Here is a 13806-nt window from a genome sequence, read left to right as displayed (position 1 = left end):
TCTTAGAAATGAAGCAGAAATCGCTTAGTGTGTGTGCCCCATAGCAGTGATTATGCATGGTGCTATTGCCAGTCTAGGTAATACAGTATATATCTAGTAAGATTGCTTAGCAAGAAACCCATGTATTAAGAAGCGATCTACATCACCCGTGTAATACCCCATTATTTTATATATTTTTTGTTTTGCACAGAGATTTAGGGGAGGTCAATCACCAGTGACCATCTCCCCACAGGGGAGATGGCTGCTGGGCCCTATTCAATGCTATCTCAACAGAACAAGCCCGACTTCACAAGCTGTCGGGCTCGTTCTGCCGAGAAGTGACGAACTGCCAGCTGCAGCTCGCCTCTTCCCAGCCGCAACTCGCAGCCACGCCCCCTTTTCTTCCATCAGCAGGCATGTTCTTGGTCGAGCTGACCGGGAATGGGATGGCAAGCTTGACCGCCGTGGCCTCCAGATTGAATACCCCACTTATTATGGCAGACTTGTGTTAATCTGTGTATGTCCCATAAGGGTTGTTTTCTGCAGGCCAACCTGCTAATAAAAAATAAATAAAAAAAACTATGGGCGAGATTTAATGTAATGCGAAAAAAATCACACTTTCTGAAATAACACTTTTTAAAATTGCAGTGTGATTTTTAGTCATTGAGCCGGACCTGCCTCCAAATATACAGGGGACAAAAAGCGTAGAGGTCCCCCGTATTTCTGAAACCAGCCCCAGACTCTTGGCCCGGTCCTGGTTACAAAAATAAATAAAGTTGTACTTTTCTGTTAACATTCTTTTTACAGGTGGACTACAAGTCCCAGCAGGCCCATTAATGCCTCACTTGCTGGGACTTGTGGTTTGCAAAGGCCCCTCATGCGGGGGAGGCTTGCTGGCACATGTAGTTCACCTGTATTATAAAGCAATATTTATTAATGATTTAACCCTATCAGGCCGGCGTCCAAAGCCCATGGACACCGATAACAGCCCTGGGCTTCAGCCCTGGATGGGTGAAGCCTGGGGGGGGGGCCTTTAGTGGAGGGGTCCCCGCTCCCTCTGTCCAAGGCTGACCAGCCACGGTGTTAGTGGTACGGCCAGGGGACTTTTATGTAAAAAGTGTCCCCCGGCTGTGGCATGACACCGCGGGCTGTTGGAGCCCGGTGCTGGATTAAAAATACGGGTGACACCCAGTTTTTTTTTTGTCCCCTGTATTTTTGGAACCATGATCGGGCCAAGAGTCTGGGGCTGGTTTCAGAAATACGGGGGACCCCTACCCTTTTTGTCTCCCATATGTTTGGAACCAGGTCTGGCTCAATGAGCCCGGGGCTGGTTATGCTCAGGAAGGGGGGGACCATTTTTTTGGTACTTGTTTCCTAAAACGGTGCCCAGTAAGCAATTTACTTAGTGGGCTATTCTGTATTCTGCGTAGGAAAATCACATTGCATGGGCCATTTTAGGGCCATGCGATGTGCGATGCGATTTTCCTATGTAATTTATTCACTGCTCTCTCTGCCCCGGGCCATTGCATCTGCCGCAAAATTGCATGCAATCTGTTGTGTGATGCCATGACATGTAAAGTAGTCCGCATCCCCTTGCGGGGCTCGCTGTGCTCGCCACACTATATAACCTCAACTCCACGCCGACGTGGAAAGTGGGGGAATGAAAATGCTTCAGACTGCTGTGGATAGTGGGGGGGAGGCGGGGGCGGGTGCGTTAAGCCTATTTTTGCAACCTATAATCATATTGTATACCTAATGTCATGGCATCGCACACCCTATAAAATCGCATGTGATATAGTGGGGTACAATGAGCATAGACAAAATTACAATAAAAAAATCGCATTGCATGCCGTTATACTGGACCATGTGATGCGTTTCCCTACGGTGCTGTACGTAGGAAATCTGGGCGCCGTGCTAGGCGACAAGTACCCATTTTTTTTTTTTTTACTTTTACACATTTTAACAAAGAACCATACACAGATCTCAATGATCTGTGCATGGGTCTGTCACATTCACCAGTCAGAACCTTGTCTATTTTTTGGGCGACTTCCAAATTCGCACACCATTAAATTGGCGATTTCTATATTTTTCAATGGGAAAAAAGTGCGAATTCTGACGTTTTTGGCGACTAAAATTACCGCCCCAAAATAAAATTGCGTCCTATTAAATGTCACCCAAACGGTCTAGAATACAAAAGGAGGGTTATCATTTTAAAGTTTGATCACAGGTATGTTTGCTGTGTCTATTGTGGGGTTCCCTCCTCCACCCCCCAAATGCCTGGTAATTTTAGTACATAAAGCATTGTAGCTCATACACGAAAACATTTATTCATTCCAATTCGATATTTTAATACAACAGCATCTGCAAGAAAAGCGTTTATGTGTTTCCATACATTTAGCTGTGTATTGGCATTTTAATGAACGCAGTCATCACAGTAGTATGTGCAATAAATTCTTTAATTGACGTTTTGAATGGTAAGAATTTAAGCACATCATACTCACTAATATGCATATTTCTAAGGTGAGGTCTGTATGGCACTCCAAGAGGGGTACAAATGAGGACATTTTCAGGGAGCAGATGCACCAGGGGGATGCAGTCAATTTAGGGATGTCAAAATACAGGACCATTGGCAGACTGTCAAAATACAGGCAAATTCATTATGCTGACTTGGTCACAATGCTTACATTTTTTTTGCAATGTATGTTTATTGATTTTGGTAATGTGAAAAGAGGAAAAGTAGAACAACATTTGGCAGTGTAGACAACAAGCCAGAAAGTACAGTTCACATGTAATGAAGACAAGTCATTTAAACATTATACAATATCAAATCGTCTGCGTAATCTAATTTCGTATACATTTCACACTGCTGGAATATATAACACATGAAAAAACTTAAAATTTAAAAGACAAACAGATGAGGGAAATAGGGAGTAGGAAAGGAAAATAAGGGGAAAGTACAGTTGGAGCTTATGCAAGTTAGTCAGTCTACCAGTTAGTAGTTGTCCAAGTAGACCTGGGAAGACTTAAACTCCAGCCACGGATACCATATTGTTGTAATCTCCTGGGTACGTTCAGGTGGCACCCTCAGATCCTCCATTGACATATACAGATCTATACGAGCAAACCATTCATTAATTGTGGGAGGAGATGTGGTTCGCCAGCGTACTGCTATGACCGCTTTCGCGGCACCATTCAGAAATTTCAATAGGGATTTTTTATAGGACCGTATTGATCCGGGATACAAATTAAGCAGCCAGAATGAAGGGGTAGTAGGAATTTCTTTACCTACTATAGACTTATGCAGCCCACACACGCACCGATTATAGAATGCGTTTTGTACTTTTAAAGTACAAAACGCATTGTGCGTACAATTATCGGGGTGTTTTCGGGCGGCGTGTGCGACGCAATGCTTTGCTATGCGCGTTCCCGGGGACCGATTTTGGATGTCCAAAAAAGTATGTGCAGCAGGTACTTTTTTGGACATTATCGCATAGCATCGGGCTCAGCATTATACAGGCATACGAGCCGATGCTATACGATTTTTTTTTTTTGGGGGGGGGGGGAATAAAGTACCTCAGACTACTTTTTTTCAACATACAAATTGTTATCAACAACTTTATTGCAGGTTTAAAACATGTGAACTAGAACAAAATAAAGGTCAGAAAAAGCAAGTGAAAAAATGTGCTTAAATCGCACAGCATCGCATCGCAGACAGCAAAATAACCATCGCATCGGGTCATGCTTAATTCTGGCAGAAAAATTGTAAAGAACCATTGTACAGCCAAAATCGCATAGCACTGAAATCGGTGCGTGTGTGGGCACCATTAGAAATAGATAAAACTTGATCCCAAAAGGGACGGAGTAGCCTACAGTCCTACCATATATGTAGAGGGGAGCCAATCTCTTTGTTGCATCTCCAGCAGATGTACCAGGGAACATTCTTGCTATTGTGAGTGGGCATCTGTACCAACGAGAGAGAACTTTAAACTGAGTTTCAATCACAGAGTAACTGAAGGAGCTAACATGTGGCCTGAAATATTTTTGTCCAGGTCTCATCCTCTATGTCAATGGAAAGGTCCTTACTCCAGGCATGGGCATAAGCAGGCAGTGTATTATATTTGTGTTCTATTAAGAGACCATAACCCATGGACAGAAAATGCGCCGGGCGCAATGGTGCAAGGCACATGCTCTCAAAAGGTGTCAAAGCTCTGCTGGCAGCCGCACGCACATCCCTCCCCTGCGCATAATGTTTTAATTGTAGTTCTCTCCAAATCTCAGATGAGGGCAGCCCCCGCTTGTCTTGCAGGGCAGGGAAGGGCATCACCCTGCCCCCTTCCATCAATTGTCCCACCCGTTGAACCCTGTGTCGTTTCCATATATTGAATGTTGACTTGGCAACTTCCGGGGGGGAACCCGGGGTTGTCAAACAACGGGGTGAGAGGAAACACAAGAGAGTTTACTTAGTCTGTTCCAACAAGCCACAATGCTTACATTTGATGTTGAATGTCTGATTTTTTTTTTTTTTTTTACTTGAAACAGACTTGTTCTTACTTCACGATCCAAGTGGGCATAGAGATGGATTACAATGTCCTGAGCGTGGCGGTACATTTATGTGGTGTCCATGTCGACCTATTCCGACAAAAACAAAACAATTTGCCATTTGGTCTGTAGGCGTTTTGACAATGTCTGCATGATGAATTTTGGCATTTTGAACATGTTGGTGTTTTGATTGTTCAAAATACCAACAAGCACTGGCAGACAGTCTCTATTTTACACCACTGCCACGATATCTACATTAAGTAAAAGGAAAAGGTGAGCAACTGCAGATTTTCTGACAACATGAGGTACAAGCAACCAGTTTTGGTGACAAACTCCACAAAGCAGAACATCGTAATAAGGTTGTAAGCTTTGTATTGTTATTTTCTTCTTCCTACTTTATGGCAGCCCTTTACAATGGGTTAAGGCCCCTTTCCTAATTATAGAAAGGTGTCTGTTTTTTTTTTTTTCCCCTAGAATCCCTAGGTGCATATGTTTTGCACCTCCAGCCTACCAGTATTTTGTGTCTGCATCCATAATCCTAAGAAGAAAAAAAAGTTTGGGAGGTTTTTGAGCTACCATGAAGTATTCTGAAATTAAGTTATTGTGAGTAAAAGTTGCTGGTTTCTGCTTCCTACTTCACGGCAGCTCTTTACAATGGGATATACCAAAGCAATGGGAGGGAAATACAATACCTAAAGCCATAGCCTGACTAAGGACATGGCTACCAGATTACTCGGTACTTGTTTCCTAGCACGGCGCCCAATTTCTTTACGTACGGTACCGTACTGAAATTGCATTGCGTCGCATGTCATGTTATAGTGGCGTGTGATGCAATTTCAGTACCGCTCCCATTCCCGCCCCTGTCAGATCCTGTCAGAGAATCATTCTGAGGTGAATTTCTGATAGGACTGGCAGCATCCCTCAGACCTGCTGTACAAATATTGGAAATGGCTGTACCAGTGAACATGTTCAGCTTGCCTCAGATGGAGGAGGAGGCTATCCAGTTCTTCCAGCACCATGATCTGCTTCCGCTGACGCAAAATTGCAGTAACGGACACCCTATGCGGCTGTCAGTTAAGGAATGTATGTGGCGGTGCCATGTGAAAGCATATCTTCTCAAGGTGAGCCTCAGAGCGGCCCTCTGGTTTCCAGGGTGCCGCTTATCTTTCTTCACTATGATTCGCTTCATATATTCCTGGGCCCAGGAGCTCACCTCAATCGAGTATCGTGGGCGACAGCTGGAAATATCGAAAAAAAACTGCGGTCCCGTATAACCATTGGATGCGGGAGGCTTGCACCATGGAGCTTATGGTGCAGCCCCAGCGGCGTATTGGTGGTCCTGGCCACATTGTGGAGGTGGAAGAAAGCTTGTTTGTCAAGCAAAAAAGCAACGTCGGACGGACTTGACCACAGCAGTGGATTTTTGGTGGAATTTGTCTGGAAACTGGACAGTGCTTCCTTAAAATGGTGCCCAGACGTGATGCCACCACTTTGATGGTGGCTATGACTGAAAATATTAAGCCCGGCACCAATATTTATATGGACTGCTGGAGGGAGTACAGCACTGAACAGCTGGAACTGGCAGGTTATCAGCATCCACAAGTGAACCATAGGTTTATTTTCATTGACCTGGCCACAGGGGTTCATACACAGACTGTGGAGAGACTTTGGGGCGCATGCAAATGGAACAATAAGCGTCAAAGAGGCACAGCACGCCATCAGCTCCAATCATATTTACAGGAGTTTGTGGCGAAAGACTTTGGGTGGTGATAACCCATTTGAACGCATACTTCAAGCAATTGCGCTCCTCCCTAAAGCAGATTGACTGACTGTTTTTTCATATATTTTCTTTCATAATTTTTAGTCATTAATGTAGTAAGTTGATTAATTGTTATTATTGTCATTATTTATTGTAATTGCAAAATAGAATAGATAGCAGAGCGCTGGGAATAGTAATGTGTCCTAGCTGCCGTCTAGGGGGGATACTCAACCCCTCTTAGAGAGAAAATATGGAAAAAACAGGGGGGTAGGCGGCGCTAAAGGACACTAAAGGCACACAATTTTAAAAAAATACAAATTTATTTACCAATAATCACAATAACAATTATTTATAAAACTGAAAACACCGGCCGGTGGTTTGGAGAATTGAGAAAACCTATTGGTGCATAAGTACCGATTTAAAGCATCACCAGATCAACTGGATTCAGTCTGCACAGTCCAGCAAGGATTTGTAAGATACTATTTAGTATCCCCTATATAGCATATCTATTAACGCAGAGCTTTATCAGCAATTCAAGCAGACAAAGGGTTAATTAATGGCAGTCTTTTTGTGCAAAGCGGTGTTAGTCTGGTATCAGAAGCTTAAATAGCGTTTTTTTAAACAGACATCCTTCTTTTAAGCACATGTAGGGGTTAATTCCCAGCCAAATATTTTAACACTCAGTCATTAGAGCCACATACAAGCTTAAAGATGTTAGAAAGCTTTGTAGTTAGATGGGTGCAAAAAGGTATACTTATGCTCCGTTTGTAATCCACGGGAGTTGATTCTATCGCCCACGCCTGGAGAGGGTTCACGGCTGTGAGAGCTGTCAGCCTTGTCTCGAACACGCTTGCTCCGGCTTCCGGGTCTCCCAGCAGGGTGCTTTCAGAGTGTCAATTGACAAATCGAGTGTTCCTATGACGCGTTTCCCCGCCTCTTGGAGTGTCAGCGGCTTCCTCAGATGGCTTGTAGGATCCCCCTTGCTCATATTTATCGGGGCAGGCGCCGCCCATATGGGCGTTTTTTTATTTTTCAACATCAACTTTATCTGTTTGGCACATGCGCAGTTGTATTGAGGTCCAAGCCTCGACCTCATATACGTTTGTACTTCCTTATAGGTTTTGCATATATGTGCAGCTGAGCCTCATTTATAGAACCTGCTAATATATCTGCACCTTGTGGTTTTCATCATAATAAAAAGGTATATACATCATAAATGCATCATTATAAAACAGGTTTATTAGAAGCTAGCAATTAATCAATATGTCGCCATTTTTAATTAAAAAGAAAAACAATAAAAATTCATTAATAATAATAAAAAACAAAACAAAATAACACAATATATAACCAAAATATATAGCAGCTATTTTGGAAAAATCCCTGCAGATAATAAAAAATACACAAAAAATTATTATATTTTTTACACATATATATGTCTAAAAATAGGGATCGTTCCCTTATAGGAGAGGTGAATTCCATAGATATATGCAAATATATATTTGATAGGTAGGACATAGATATATGGACAGGTGTATGTCCAATCTCATGATAGATCTAATTCCACATGTAGACACATAGTGTACTTTTAAAAGGCATTCCCCCATTCATGGGGGTTTATGAGACATGATGTCATAGCTCATCTAATCCGGTATGGTCACACAGTTAGACTATCGGAAAAATCGAGGAATACATAATCAGCAGGTAAGGACATATACATATCGATACTATTATATACAATTTTCATTATTTTCTCTTTATTTTATTTGCACCAGAAATGGGACCTCAATGAGCTTTTGTTTCTTTTTTTGTTTATTTATTAGTCTAGTTTATTCTAGTGTTCTATCTTGGTGCATAATATATTAGACAGTATTCATTGTTATCAGAATAAGCTGAAGGGAGGGAAAAGGGGAAAGATCAAGGGAGGGAGGGGGGGGGGGGGAAAGGGATTTGGGAAAGAAAAGAGGGGAAGGGGGGCTGATAGGGGAACGAGGCCAGAGAGGAAGGGAGGTACGTATATAATGAAAACAACCATAAGGTGAAACCAATGAGGGGTACAATAAACATGGTGGTGCTTTTTAGCATCATTGGTATCTGGGGGTGGTGATAGTACAGCATGTCTGGGAATGGTACTGCATGGAGGTGAAGAACACAAGGGGGGTTTTTATAGTTCGTATATTAATACTACCATTTATTATCGGGAAGAAATATTATTATTATTTGAACAGTAACACTTGACCTAGAAGTATTTTTAGTCATAAAGATCTTTTTTGTGGGGACATTAATATACATACTTAAGCGAAACCTATGATGTTCAAGATCCTATAAGGGAACGATCCCTATTTTTAGACATATTTATGTGTAAAAAATATAATAATTTTTTGTGTATTTTTTATTATCTGCAGGGATTTTTCCAAAATAGCTGCTATATATTTTGGTTATATATTGTGTTATTTTGTTTTGTTTTTTATTATTATTAATGAATTTTTATTGTTTTTCTTTTTAATTAAAAATGGCGACATATTGATTAATTGCTAGCTTCTAATAAACCTGTTTTATAATGATGCATTTATGATGTATATACCTTTTTATTATGATGAAAACCACAAGGTGCAGATATATTAGCAGGTTCTATAAATGAGGCTCAGCTGCACATATATGCAAAACCTATAAGGAAGTACAAACGTATATGAGGTCGAGGCTTGGACCTCAATACAACTGCGCATGTGCCAAACAGATAAAGTTGATGTTGAAAAATAAAAAAACGCCCATATGGGCGGCGCCTGCCCCGATAAATATGAGCAAGGGGGATCCTACAAGCCATCTGAGGAAGCCGCTGACACTCCAAGAGGCGGGGAAACGCGTCATAGGAACACTCGATTTGTCAATTGACACTCTGAAAGCACCCTGCTGGGAGACCCGGAAGCCGGAGCAAGCGTGTTCGAGACAAGGCTGACAGCTCTCACAGCCGTGAACCCTCTCCAGGCGTGGGCGATAGAATCAACTCCCGTGGATTACAAACGGAGCATAAGTATACCTTTTTGCACCCATCTAACTACAAAGCTTTCTAACATCTTTAAGCTTGTATGTGGCTCTAATGACTGAGTGTTAAAATATTTGGCTGGGAATTAACCCCTACATGTGCTTAAAAGAAGGATGTCTGCTTAAAAAAACGCTATTTAAGCTTCTGATACCAGACTAACACCGCTTTGCACAAAAAGACTGCCATTAATTAACCCTTTGTCTGCTTGAATTGCTGATAAAGCTCTGCGTTAATAGATATGCTATATAGGGGATACTAAATAGTATCTTACAAATCCTTGCTGGACTGTGCAGACTGAATCCAGTTGATCTGGTGATGCTTTAAATCGGTACTTATGCACCAATAGGTTTTCTCAATTCTCCAAACCACCGGCCGGTGTTTTCAGTTTTATAAATAATTGTTATTGTGATTATTGGTAAATAAATTTGTACTTTTTTTAAATTGTGTGCCTTTAGTGTTTTTTCCATTTATTGTAATTAATTTGATTCATTCATTATGTGTTTTCATTCTAATTTCTTAAGTAAATTCGTTATTCGTTAACACATGTCGTCATTACTGTGTCAGATGTATGATATTGCAGGTGTGAATGTGTTCCTAAAACATCACCACTATCCACGCCACCCCGAAGCGTGGTGAGGGACGTCGGAACGAGTCCTCCGACCTTTTTAAACCCCCATTATCCACGTCGACGTGGAGTTGACTTTATAAAGCGCGGCGAGCAGACGCGGATTACTTTACATGTATTCCGTGTCCTCTCGCGGGGCTCGCCACACTTTATAAAATCAACTCCACGCTGACTTGGATAGTGGGGGCATGAATAGGTCTGAGAACACGTTCTGATGCCCCTCGCGGGGCTCGCCAAGCTTTGGGGTGGCGTGGATAGTGGTGGTGACACAAAAGAATGGCATAGGTGCTTTCAATAGTAAGCACCCATCACATCTCATAGCATGGGTGCTTGTACAATGACATATTGGATCGCACCCACTGCATGGTGCCGTGCGATCACATGCGATATTTCATTGTATAAGTACTGTTGTACACTCAGTCTGCACATCAGATCATATCTCATAGAATGTGTGCTTATACAATGAAATATCTATGGTGCCGTCCGATCCAATGTGATATTTCATTGTATTATCACTCCTGTACACTTTATATGGATATCACATTGCATCGCACGGCATCATACATGCTGTTCGATCCAATGCGATTTCAGTACGGAGAATAGCCCAGTACGCTAAAAGCGTACTGGGCGCCGTTCTAGGAAACAAGTACCGATTACTTAGAATATAGATACTGAAGGATTCCAAGGCGCAAAAATACAGAAAAGCAGCTCAATATACCCACAAAACTTGTTCAACCAAAAAACAAGTGAGGACAATGGAATACAAGATCATTTTTAGGATATATCCAGAGCGCTATCTGTATACGGTTTTCCTTCTCCAGTTCTCGCAGATGATGTTTATGTGGAACAAAAAGAAAAATTATTACTTTTCTTTAGAAGGAAGATAAAGTAAGACTTGAATAAAACTTACCACACTCACAAAAAGTGTGTGCGTTAAAAACTCATAAGGGTGTCTTTGTAATGGTGTTAATAGCCTTCACCAAAATACAACACGTGTTCGAGGAGTTTTTTAAATGTACATTTTCACTCACTCAAACAGAAGATGCACACATATAATGGTTTCTTTTGAGTAAGCGTGCCAATAACTCACAATTCACACAGAAGTTTTCAAACGCATCTGGGTTTTTTTTACTTTAAATTTTTTTTTTTGATAGACAACCAGGTGCCTTAGCTTTGCGTGCACTCAGTTACGAGGACATGGTGGGCAGCTGACATCCGGTGATGTCAGCTGGTCGCCCCAGACAGCCGCAACACTGCCTTATTTCCATGGGAATGTCCATCTGTCGCTGCCCTCTGCCCGCACTGGTGCATGCAAATGGAACAGCGAACTTGCAGTTCACCATGTCCGTTCGCACCCGTCATCTGCACATGCCAAACATCGCTCCCTGTGCGAATGTGTGGGGGAGCAAAGGGATCATAATAAGACCCTGAATGTGTAAGCAACCCAATAATTACACACAAAATATCAATATAAAGATTAAAAGGAAAAAAAACAATGAACAAATAAATAAAAAAATAATGAAAAATAAACTATAATCAAATACCAAAACAATCTCACCTATATCCTAAATCAATTAATATAAGCAAATATATTTTATATATATATATATATATATATATTATAAAAAAAGGGGGTTGAAGTGCTTAATTTACATATAATGTATATATGTGTATACAAAGTAACATGGGTGCCTACCTGAGTGCACCCAGGCTGAGGGCAAGATGTGGTCAAAGGTTTTGTTTCCTGGGAGGGAGGAAGAGTGCTCAGCGCACTATCACAGATAAGGAGGGAGGGAGAGAGGTGCCGCAGGCCGGGTCAGGACACGGTGTAGGAAGTGGGTGGGAGGGAAAGAGGCTGCTGCTCACACTGGAGTCGGGACCATAGGCGCCGGGTGTATAGTGGAAGAATGGTTGTGGATGTGATGGTGCCGCCAGTGACAGGGGAGCCGCTCTACAAGCTGCCGTCTGCGCTGCGCTGTCAGTGTCATACAAGTTGACAGTCGCAGCGTGGGCAGAAGCGCACAGCATCAGGGTCAAGGTCAGCAAAGTAGGGAGAGTGCCGGCTTTGCTGAGTGGCTAGCGCCGGCTCTGCCCTCCCTAAAAAGACCTAACCAGTCCTCCTATCAGGACTTACCTCAGCTGTAAGAGGACTAGTTTCTGGGGTGAGGCATCCTTGTTCTCCTCAATCTGTGCAGGGGTACTGCAGCTTGAATGCAGCCATTCCTGGCTTCAGCAGCAAATGTTAATTTTTTTTAAGATAGAAGATGTTGGGCATGGCATGTAGGAACTGTAGTGGAATGCACAGACTTTACCCACCAGAGCGGAAATGGCACAATATTTTTCCAGAAGTCAGAAGGACTATGGAGGATAAGACTATTGTTGCCACTGACCCAGTCTCTACATCGAGGAACAGCAGCACAGCTGGCCTACTGCAGTAAGCAACATAATAAACCTGACTGACTACACCGAAAACAGGGAAAAAGGACTGTAAGGAAGAGGGAGGAGCAGACTTATGTACCTGAGGTGGGTAGATCCTAAGATAAAAAACACATGTCTGTAATAACGAGAAGGTCTTAAACTGGCTGCGATGAAGTATTCTGAAGAAATTAATATCAAGAGTATAATTTGGAACTGGGGGGGGGGGCACTGCAGCAGCCCCTCTTCTGTACAGAGGTAAGAGCCACCACTGCATATACCATTAAACATATACAGTCTCCATTGCTGGACTCATCATTGCTAATAAAAATCACACTACTGTTTATTCAGACTCAATCATTTGATTCTTAAAGGCAGACTGTACAGTAGGACAAAATATATCCGTTAATTATTTTCTGAGCAGGTTTTCTAATTTATTCATCAGTGGACAGCATACTGTCCAGTTTTTAATGTATGTCATGTGCTTGTGTGTTTGACACAAAGACGATGAAGAGGTTGCCGATGAAGAGGAATGTTTCGGGAGGCTTTGCACTTCAAAAGCAAATGACAATGTGGAATAAAACTGGAAAAAATTGTTCCAACAAAGAAACTGTTAAACACATTTTACAACAAAATCTTAACAGGATGAAAGTTTGTGCGAAGATGGTTCCACGGCCTCTCTTCCAAACAGAAGAAAACCGAAAGCGAATTTGTAAAGACGTTTTGGAACAATTTCAAGTGGATTAAAATTGTTTAGATAAGTTTATTAACTGTGATGGAACATGACTCTTCCAGTGCGATCCTGAGACAAAACGCTAGTCCATGCACTGGAAATACCATCATCGCCAAGAATAAAGAAATCACATCCAATCAAATTCAAAGCCATGTTAATTGTTTTCTTCTGTGTTCCAGAAGGTGCAACAATGTATCAACATTACTACAAAACTTTGCCGAAAAAGAGGCGTGTTGAGACCACTGGCAGCATCTACAGCATGTCTTTGACCAATGGAAAAGAGAATGCAGCAGTGTGTGGATGCAGAAGATGAGCGCATAGAAAGAGGATGGAGTTAAAAATACTCTGTATGATTAAACTTAAATTCCAGTTCAGTTTTGATATTTAAAACCACACCTTGTACATATTTTGGAATATGTTTTATTTTCTCTACAAAGGATATATAACCTGGGTTTAGAGTAAAAGCGCTGCACCTGGGTTGGACCTGGTATCATAGAATTTGTATCATTGCCAAGGTTCCTGTCTATGCTACAAATATAATTCTGGGTATATACTGGAGGGTCAGCAAAAAAGTTTGTACCTGGGCCCTAAAATTGCTATTTTTTCCCTTTCATTCAAAGGGACTGTCTGAAATGTCTGTACACTGTCGTTAAAATTCATAATTCTTTCTTTGGATCCAGACTATATCAGATTGAGTTAGAGTACAAGTATCATTC

The sequence above is a fragment of the Crinia signifera genome, chromosome 1 (assembly GCF_055691185.1).
Source record: "Crinia signifera chromosome 1, ASM5569118v1, whole genome shotgun sequence".
Lineage (NCBI taxonomy): Eukaryota > Metazoa > Chordata > Amphibia > Anura > Myobatrachidae > Crinia > Crinia signifera.
Note: the sequence above shows the minus strand (reverse complement) of the source record.